The 10,909-nt window shown below is 42.8% G+C and overlaps 1 protein-coding gene across 6 annotated transcripts in view; it reads left to right on the forward strand.

The window, feature by feature from the left end:
- The window catches only part of bahcc1b (BAH domain and coiled-coil containing 1b), a 103,361-nt gene that overhangs the window by 32,525 nt on the left and 59,927 nt on the right, over nt 1–10,909 (forward strand). The window lies entirely within an intron of this gene.

Raw genomic sequence — 10,909 nt, forward strand, 5'->3', positions numbered from 1 at the left:
GAGAGACACATATATATATATATATATATATATATATATATATATATATATATATATATATATATATATATATATATATATATATATATATATATATACACACACACACACACACACACATATACACACGCAAGTATAATTTTGTCAGGTGCTGAGCAGCCTTTATATAAAGCTATAGACATCTCATGTTAATTTTAATTCCTAACCTGTGTAATGGAGAATATATAATTGTGGAGATTTTAATAATGACTGGGGGGGGGGGGGGGCAATTGTTTTTGGAAAAAAGCTTCTTGACTCAGATTCCCTGAATTTAAATGATTACTTTTAAACATACATGATGAGCTATTCTGTTGCTTATTTTTTTATTTATTTATTTTTTCTGAAATTTGTCAAAAATTATACAAGCAAAACAAACACTCCATGTCATTCTTGGACCAATCATTAACACTCATTTGTCTTGCAAAACAATTGAAATGCCAATTTGACTGATATTGTTGCTCGCTGGCATGCCGCACATTACAGCCCATTTTAAAATTGATTTGGTAATGTTAAAAGGTGGTGGGGTGTAGTAGGGGCAGGGGGGAGTAAGCATTGTAATTTAGGGTGATAATGCTATTGAAATATATTCAAGAGGGCCTCTCACTGCGTCTCAAGGTGCATGACACTGTATTGAGATTCCGCATATTCAGACTCTCCATGCATGTCCCTTATGGGGTTCTGACTGACATGATGGGCATGGAGGATTGTTGTTTAGGGGTGGGGGTTGGGGGAGCTGGGTACATGTGTGTACGTGTGTGTTTGGTTTGAGGTTAGGATGAGATGGGGTGGGGGGTTACCTTTGTCCTCACCTCCCCTTAGAGACTCGGGGAGCTGTACGCTTGGCCCTAGGCCTTGGCACAGGGGGTAGATATGATGTGGAGTTGGGCGTAGAAGAGCAGGAGGAGGAATGGGGGGCTGAGGGAGCGAGAGGGGAGGGGGAGGGGGCAGTTGTTTCAGATTTTTGTAAAAAAGACACAGCACTTTCCACACATCTACATCTCACCAGACTTGCTGTATCGCTTACAAAAATTCAAAGAAAAAAATAAAAGAAAAAAATAAACTCCCCAGATCTGCTTTTTCTTCACATCCCAGAGAACCTGCAATCCATCAATTTGCTGAAGCCTCTCATTTAGATCAGCATGGTGTCTGCTTGAATATGGTTTCTCTTGACAAAGTGGTGGAATGACAGACGCATACCAGCGCCATAAGACTCAGCCCCACAATGATATTACGCAGGCGTTCAGATTACTGATAGGAGCGCTGGGAAAGCCTTTGTGTCTGTCCGTCCGTCTGTCTGCCTCCCCCTCTCTTCCCTGTCTATACCCTGTTGGCTTTTATTCACTTCTCCCTTTTTCTTCTTTTTTTCCCCTGCTCTGTGATTTTAACCCCTGGCAGCAGTCGCCTCACTGTGTGTGTTTATGTGTGTATTTATGTGTGTCTGTGAGATTAAGGTTAGGTTTAGCCTGAAGTAGCACAGGTGTGCAGTATTGTGGAGGGAGTGGCAGTGCTTGTCATTGAACAGGTGTGTTACTTCCCAGACAGCAGACGGTTTTTGTTTACATGGTTGTGCGTGTATGTGTGTGTGTGTGTGTGTGTGTGTGTGTGTGTGTGTGTGTGTGTGTGTGTGTGTGACTTCGTATTGGAGTTTACATTAGTGTCATGCTACACAAACACTCATTCTCAGCTCTGTAGGGTTCATATTCTCAGTTCCTCCTTGTGTTGTCAGAGTAGATAACCTCCCAGGTGATTGTGTCTTCCCTCTCTCTTGCTCTGATTCCCTTCATGTTGAGTCTTGTTCACCAAACTCCAGATCCTGCACCGAATATCTGCGCCCCTATCCGCTCATCGTGATCATGCCTGGAAAAAAGAAATCTCGTGGGCTCTTGGAAGTTTCTTGACTTTGATCGTAATGCCGGCATGTGCGACACACACCCCATCATTACTTCCTCTTTGTATGTGCTTGCTGTTTTTGTGCATGGAATTTCGGGAGTCTCGTTGAGTGCATGTCATTGTGTTAAGCCAGAAAAGCGATGAGATGACGAGCAATGCTGAAACGGCAATGGAAGAACAAGAGAAGGGGGGATGGAGGTGTAAGTGGGTGGGAAGGAGATGGTCTGAATCTTTCCACCTGGTTGGTAATCCAGTCAGATTACCACTGCCTGACAGCACCCAGTAGCCGTCTTCCCCCGACTCCCCGGGCCGGCGTATCCTACGCCTCTTAAGAGTCTGAGTGAGTGAAAGCAAGAGAGGAGACGCCTGCCTGTTTGTGTGTGAGTGTGTGTTTTTGTGTGATTGGGACACAGAGAGCTGAGTCAGTAGTAGTCAGTGGATAAATCCCAGTTAGAAGAATTGTTCACCCCCGCTCTCAAACCCCTACCCATTCTACCCTGGGTACAAGGGGGCACATCTCGGGTGCAGCGTGCCAGACGACCCCCTGCCTGGAGGAGACAGCTGGTGAGGGCTGCGGCCAGCTAAGCCAAGGCTGGAGGGAGAAGAGTGTAAACTGTCAACCTGGTTTAATTCGAAAGGGAGGAAAAAAATTGATTCTGACCCAAATTTAATCAATACTGTGCCATGGTCAACTGGACTGAGCAAGCAGGAAAAAATTATAGTAGACAATGGTTTAGAAAGAAAAAAAAAAATTAAAAATTTGTATTTAAATCAAAATTACATGGGGCTGCTTGGTGCAAGATTTAGTATGGGAAATATTTGTCAAATGTCATGTATTGTATTTGGCCAATTTGTGGACTTTTACCATTCTTGACAGCAAGACTTGATCATAGTGCTGGAGATGCTACAGCACACTGATGTTTGTGGGGACACCATGATGATGCAAATGAAAAAGAAGAGTACAATCAGTGTGGCAACATTCAAAAACGTGGCAATTGTGTGTTTTCTGCCAACACAATTTCTCCAGTGTCTGCAGTTTGAAGTCAAGTGCTGGGGGTGGTCCGTGTTTTCTCCGGCAGTTTAGCAAGCATAATTCTGTCCCTCCCTCACCTGCTGCTGAGTACTGCTAGAGTTTGCCACCTGCTAAATTTGTATGCTTGGAAATATTTTTGGTCATGAAAAAACAAACACATCTGTAAGCAGCTGACAGTAGGCTTGCTACGCGATCTCAATTTAAAACCCAGCTAATATCAGCGTGTCATCCCAATGTTGCACTATATAGAGTGGTGACAAAACCTCAGAGCAATTCCTATAGCAGTAGTAAAAATTGGAGGTTCACAATAAATCTGCCCCGATTTCCTTCATTTTGGGAAATCAGTGATGGGCCAACACTTACACGTGAGGCCGATCTTATCTACCTCAGCAAAAAAAAAAAAAAAAAAAAAATCAGCCACTGTCCTCTACTGCTCCGCAGTGAGGAAGGTTTGACTGACGGACCCTCCCAATGGGACAGAGGCCGCTTGGATATGTGTTCCTAAATCCGTTATATATCCGATCTTTTCAAATCTGACCTGTGTCTGTACAGCCAAGTCACATTCATCCGACCTCACCGTCATCGTTACTCAACAAACGTCACTATTCTGCACACTAATACGTGTAAGCGGGAAGAAAAACAACCATCTTGGCGGACCATATACTGTGCTGCTCTGGCAGGACAACAACTTCAAAATCGTAAGCTATGCTCCACCATTAGCTCCATCCACGTTTACTTCCGCAAACACTGAGCACTAGTTCTTTTTTATGGGGGCTGGCAAAACACTGAGTCCGTTTGCGACTAGTGACGTTACTGCACCCTCTACTGCGCATATGGGACACTTTCATGTTGTTTCCAGTTCACACAGGAGATCACATACAAGTCCCATATTTGGAAGTGTGACAAACAAATCAGATTAAAATAAAAAAAATAAAAAAAAAAGGAATTCAGCATTAAGGTCCGGCATTGTCAGGAAATTGTCTGGTGAAATTACAAAAAATCATTTCCATTTCAAATTCCACTTTATGCAAATGCATTAAAAAGATTCTTGAGTGTATCGCTACAACTAATCACGCTGACCTGAGAGTAAGAGACTGGGGCCACCTGAGGGCTGGTATCAGTGCAGAGATAAAGAAAAAGTGTAAGTGTATTATGGAGGCTTTGATGGTGGAGTTTGGGGGCAGGGGGAGCCACATTCACGTTTGCTCCAAAGAGCGAGTGTCTCTGTGACAGAAAGACTTTTGTCTCGTATCCAGCTCCCTTCCAAGTGGAGAACAGCTGCTTATTGTTGGTAGCAGTGATTTGAAAGGGAATGGGGCGCGTTTGGTTGCGACATCTCAGGGGTGTGAACACACACCGCCATCTGATGACTTGGCATGTATGAAGAAAGCGCCAGACTTCCTGTGTCCATGTGATCGCCTCTTTCCTTCTTCTTCTTCTTCTTCTTCTTCTTCTTCTTCTTCTTCTTCTTCTTCTTCTTCTTCTTCTCCTTCTTCTCCTCCTCCTCCCTGTTCTTCTTTCCCTTTCTGGCCAGACTTTCCTCCTTGCTCCTCCCTCCCCCTCCCCCTTCTGCTTTCCTCTTTCACTTCCCCTTCATCAGGGCATTCGCTCCTCTCAGCTCTTCGAGTGGTGCTCCAGCCCTCCTCCTCCTCCTTGTCTTCCTCCTTCTCCACAGAGCCATGTTTCTCCCTGCTTGCCTCTGCTCTCTTCTCCCTTTTCAATCGATCCCCACACCTCTTATATCCATCTCCCGTCTCCGTCTGCCTCCCTCTGCAACCTTTCTCCTTCCTTGTGTTGTTAGCAGGCCTGCATCTCTCAGCACTTCTCTCATTTCTGTCTCAGTTTCGGTCTGCTTCCTCCCCCCTCTTCCACACAGCCTTGTTTGTTTCTCCCTTCTCCTTTTCTCTCCCCACCACACGGCCGGTTGTTAACGGGCCGTCCCGGGGCAGCTCGGCCCGCGGCCAGCTCACTAAATCAGAAACGTTTGGAGGATTTGGCAACAGGGAGTGAGAGCTCAGCGAGGCGCCTTTGAAGTCAGCGGAATGAGAGGAAAAATGATGTTTTAAACACAAGGCTAAAACAGCTTCTTGCTCTGTGTCGGAAGAGGTGCCGCTCGCATTCATTTGCAAATACAGGACCTTGCAAAGTATTCATATCCAATGAAAATGTTGACATTCAATGTATTTTAATGGGATTTTATGAAAAACCAACACAAAGATCTGCATAATCATGAAATGGTAGGAATATTCAGAGTTGGGTATCAACAAGTTTTATAAATATAACTTTAAAAAGTCTGTCATGCCTTTAAATTCAGCCCTCTTTACTTTGATACCATTGAAGGCCCCTGTGGTTCAGTTCGTATTCGCACACATCTTTCACACACAGTGCCAGACCACATCTGGACACCCCTTTCATTTCAGTATACATCACACCACATAGGATTCTTCATAGGATCAAAAAAATGATGGACAACCCTGACAATCCTCTTCACAAGACTGTCTTGGGAAGGCAGAGCATCTTCAGTCAGAGGCTTCTTCAGATTCAGTGCAATACAGACTGCTGCAGAAGATCTTTCCTGCCAACAGCTGTCATGATCTTCAATAACTCTTTGAAGAATCTAAGGAAATTAAAGGGAACTTTAATTTCCCTTTGGGATTAATAATGTATTTTTGAATTTGAATTAAATTTGAATTTTAATACATTTAATGTATTTTTGAATTTGAATTAAATTTGAATTTTAATACATAAGAAAGCACCACACCTTTCTATGGACAGCCTCCTCTGTTGACAACGACTTTGCAATTTCCATTCATAAAACCTCAGCCATTTGTCAATCTTTGTAGATAGCCACACCAACAAACTTCTGACCAATCGCACAACACTTCACTCAGAGGTCTGTTGAAACAGTTCGGCCTGGTGTCAAGAAGGGAAGTCAAAGAGGTGCATGGTAACTAAGGACACATTCACTCTTGCTCAATTAGTCCAACATTAGTCTGTTTGCCAAGAAAGTTTGGTTTGTTTGAGGTGTGAATGAGCAATCAAGTTCTGATGTGGGCGAAAAAAGTGAATGCTTTTGATCCGCCTAAACATCCAGGTTTAGGTTTGGTAGAAGTGAACTCTGGTGAGTCCAAACATATATGTGAATGCAAATGGACTGGAGACCGCTCCAGAAGCATAAAGCGAACAACAGCGCAGGGCATTCTGGGTAAATACAACCAAAGCAGATGTGCAAGTCTAGCACTATTGGGAGAAATGGCTCATGGTCTTTTACCAGCAACAAAAGAGAAATCCTATAACCACTACAAGCTGACCCCACTCCATTTTTGTTTACATATTACAAAACATTTCAATTATGACACAAAATCATTTGGCCACAATGCAAAATGGTTTGTAGTGAAGAAAACTGGCACTCTGAACTCTCTGTATGCATAGTGGAGAGTTTGAATCTGGAGAATACTTGAGACTGGGCTGGAAGTTATCTTCCAGCAGAACAAGTCTTCATACAGCCAGAACTACAAAAGAACCCTTTAGGTCAATCATGCTCAGGTGTTAGAATGGCTTTTGAAAGTCCTGACCCAAGTCCAACTGAGACTTGGGTTTGCAAGACTTCAAAATGTTTGTAAAACATACATCAGACGCTTTTCATCCATTCTGACTCAACTGGAGGTGTTAAGAATGAGGAAAAAAGAACTTAACTCTAAATGTGTAAAGTCAGTAGAGAAAGTAAAACCCGCAGCAGCCAAAGGTGGTTCTGTAGTCTTGACACAAATACAGGCCACAAAAATCCATCTACCATTATACTTCCCTACTTTGTACCGCTCCGTCATATCAAATCCTGATGAAATCCATTGATGTTTCCAATTTTAAGGTCACAAAATTTGAAAAACTGGACGTCAATATTTTTACAAGGCGCTGCTTTCAGCCATAGACATGAATGCATGAAGAAAACCTCCCATGATGCCTGAAATGGAACTTTAACACAAGCTTTAATTGCTTGTTTTTCATGACGTTGCTCCTGTTCAGAGGGGCCAAGGCAATTCCGTGTTGACGCAGAGTCGCATCACACGCTCTCTGCAGACTTGCAGGTCCACAAGCCTCTAAACAACATGGCCACAACCGCTGCAACCCCCTTATCACGACCAACACCTGAGCCGGGCCTGCGCCGCCACAGGCCACGTTTGTGCCTGACTCAGCTGACCTGCTTGACTCAACGCGGCACTTCGTTCTCAGCTGCCGTGGGGTTTTTATTTTATTTTTTTCTTCTCTATTCCAGTCATTTCAACCCCTTTCGCCTCATTCACATTGTAATAGGCTCCATTCAGGCCAGTCTATGTCCAGTTTGTTTTGCTGTCAGGCGTTTAAGATGGATGCATGGAGGTGGGAGGGGAGGAGGGGGGTTGCAGGTTCATCTGGAGGTGAGGTTAAAGGATGCAGAGTTGTCGAACGGCCCATTGAACGCAGCGCCCTTCGCTTTTCATGAGCCACGCTGCTGTTGCTGCTGCTGCTGCTGCTTCTGGAAGCTCGGATTGAACAGATTTAGTATTTGGTGTGAAAGACAGCTAATGTGCTCTAAATGGGAAATAGGTACATATCAGTGTGTGTTTCTGCGTGTGTGGGTATGAAGGAGTAAAGGAGGAGAGAGAAGCAGCTGTGTGGAACAGCATGGATCGTTACACAGTGACTCACATGAAAGCATTAAGTATATTCAGGAACCTTTTGTTGAATATACATGGTGTTGTGTGCAGCTGTGTGTGTCTGACTCAGTGTGTGTGTGTGTGTGTGCGTGCGTGCGTGCGTGCGTGCGTGCGTGCGTGCGTGAATGAGCGAACCCTCTCCCAAACTCTTGCCCGAGCCGAGGGTTGTGAGAAGAGAAACAAGAAAAGAGGGCAAGAGAGTCTTAAAAAAAAAACAACAAAGATCCGTCATCAGTCATTCATGGCTAATCAGTCTCATGGGACACATACACACGTGCATACACATGCACGCACGCACGCACGCACGCACACGCGCGCGCTCACACACACTCACACACACACACACACACACATATATACAGAAAACTGAGGTCCTAATCCTACTGGGACTACTCGTGCCTCAGTGTGTGCCTGTCTAAATTCTGGATCCAGGCTGATTAGAAGCTCTCTCTCTCTCCCCCCACCTGTTTCTCTCTCTCTCTCTCTGTCTCTCTCTCATCCTACCTGTTTCTCTCTCTCTCTCTCTCTGTCTCTCTCTCATCCTACCCGTTTCTCTCTCTCTCTCTGTCTCTCTCTCATCCTACCTGTTTCTCTCTCTCTCTCTCTCTCTCTCTCTCATCCTACCTCTGTGGCTTCTTACTCTGCATCTTTGATTGCTGGTAAAGTGTCTTGTCTTCCCCTCTCTGTTTTTCTGTCGAGTCTTTTTAATAACCACCTACTGTCTGTTCAGCCTGTATTTGATGTGTGTTTTGGTAAGATTTGGAATGCATGTGTGCATGCATAATACAGGCACCTCGTTTGTGTGATGCTGTACTATTTATTTATTTTTTTATTTTTATTTTTTTTGCCAGAGAGCGCTGCTCGCTCCTACCTGTTCCTGCTTCATCATTAGTGTCATCTGCGTTTTTACCGCACTTCCCCACTTTTGTCAATGCTGGCATTTTTCAAGTCAAATAAGCTCCACTGCAAAAAACGAGTGGGATAAAATGAAGAAAGTGTCGAGATAATTTTGCTCATCTGATTTGTTTAGTCAGAAAAACAAAAAAAGCCACTTTTTAGTCATAAAACTGTAAAACTTCACTAAAACAGTAAAACATTTTTTTGAATCTGTTCCAGCCAAATGGTACAATAAAAGTTTACCATAGCAACCATATTTTTAGGGCTTGTTACTAAAAGTACTTATGCTCAGAGTTGTTTGAATTTAGTTAATATAAAAGATTAATTTTACATTAATTAATATACGTAATTCAAATCTTCACAGTTTTGATGACAAGCAACATTCAGATAAAATGCTACATTTTTAGTGCAGCACAAAAACTTTATCAGTTTTTTACATTAATATTTACTGAGTTGATTATTAACTTATAATCCAGCTAATGTACCAACCTTGCTAACATTGGGTAATATTTAAGATACTGCAAGTTGTTATGCAGCAATAGACGACTGAAAATAGCATAACAATTTAACTAACATAAAAGAAAATTGAAAAACAATCAAATTTTGCAGTTATGTACATTTTGTGATATATGCTTAAAATATTTTATATTCTTAAAACTTATGGTGTAATATCCTTTCTTTCATGAACAAATAAAGTGACCCACATATTACTAAAGGTTATGTGTTCAGGTTTGCAGAAAAATGAAACCCATCGTTGATAAAAAGGGTGACATAAAGTCAAGAGGACGTCTTTCATTTGTTTAAACTAAGCAACTAAGTATGCTTTCTTTTTAAAAAATGTGAAATAAGCCTAGCATCCATTTATAAAAACTTCTAACTGAAAATATTTGTTTTCATTCAAAATCTCTATAAAAACTCAGCAGTGGGGAGAAAAAGCACTAAAGGCATTAATTTGGTTCTCTCACTTTGTTGGGAGTTTTTACTTAATACACACTAAAACAGTCCTGTTTAAAAATCAACATAACAGCCTCATAAATTAATCATTTGTGTGTTTATTGCTCAGCAAACTTTGAGAATAGATGAATAATTATAGCGATTTTAAAGCAACACAACAAATATACATCTGCTCCAGGGTTTCCTGCTTTTTAAAGGCGTCACACTTTTAGAGTCGGTGCTCTCTGCTGTTTTCTACTGCGGCACGTTATAAGTAAAAACTAATAAATAAGCAGACTGCATCGAAACGCCAGAACTAGAAGGAAAATAATCATTAGTCACAACCCTAATATGACATTCATGGCTCTCATGCACTTCCACTCCTTTTCTTAACCCCATAAGTCTCCATTTCTCCATGGTTTCCTTTTGTTTATTATCCCTCTCTGTCTTTTTTTCATTTCTTCTCTGTTGATCTCTCAAATAAACTTTCATTCCTGTGTAAACATTACAGTAATGAGGGAATATAAAGAGCTGAAATAAGGTCAGACTGGGTTGTTCTCACCTGTTTTCTCCCCCCCTCTCTCTCTCTCTCTCTCTCTCTCTTTATGTTCGCTGTCTGCTGATCTCGTTCCTCTCTCTTGTTCAGCTTCTTCTCCTTCTCTCTCTCACACACACAAACACACACTCACACACGACACACTCACTTTCTGACGCCCACACAGTGTGCTGGAAAGACACGGGCGTACACACACACGGCGACGCGGGCACAAACACACCGACACCTGCACGTCGAGTCGTTGAGGGTCTAATTTAAGTAAAGTGCTTCTCTAGGAACCACAACCCCTCGACTCACGATGATGGAGGGCGATACGGCACGATGACGGGGTTGAACACACACATGTGCAGGGTAATACAGAGACGCTTGCACACACACAGACACACATGCAGACACACACACACTCAGTCTGTGCTGATGCTGAGCTGTAACTCTGTGTGGTGTGAGCGCTCTGTAGATGGCTTGCAAGTAGCATGTTGCAATAATAATGTGATATTTGATCCCTGCAGGGAAACTCACAGTGTCTGGTGCTGCTGGCAGACCTTACTGTATGGTCAGTTTAAGCACCGGCAGGGAGGACTGAGTGTTTGCAACAGGATCCCTCACTGGGATGGATGCTTGGTAACTTGGATGTGGTTAAATTTGGGTCTGCTGGTTCGAAGGATGTCGTCTCCTCCGCTGTAGCCGCCCTCTTCCTTCGCTTCTGCTGTGTAGGTGTGTTTGTTTCCGCTGGAGTTTAAGCTAACTTAAGCCAGAGCTGAATTATGCTGCACCGCTGCTGCATATCTTTGGCTGCAGCAGCAGAAAAAAAAAAATAAAAAAATTAAAATAGCTTCAAAACTTTTGTTTCCTTTAAGCCTTAGGGCA

Source organism: Poecilia latipinna, unplaced genomic scaffold (assembly GCF_001443285.1).
Source record: "Poecilia latipinna isolate Pla-1442-1.1 unplaced genomic scaffold, P_latipinna-1.0 Scaffold58, whole genome shotgun sequence".
Classification (NCBI taxonomy): Eukaryota; Metazoa; Chordata; class Actinopteri; order Cyprinodontiformes; family Poeciliidae; genus Poecilia; species Poecilia latipinna.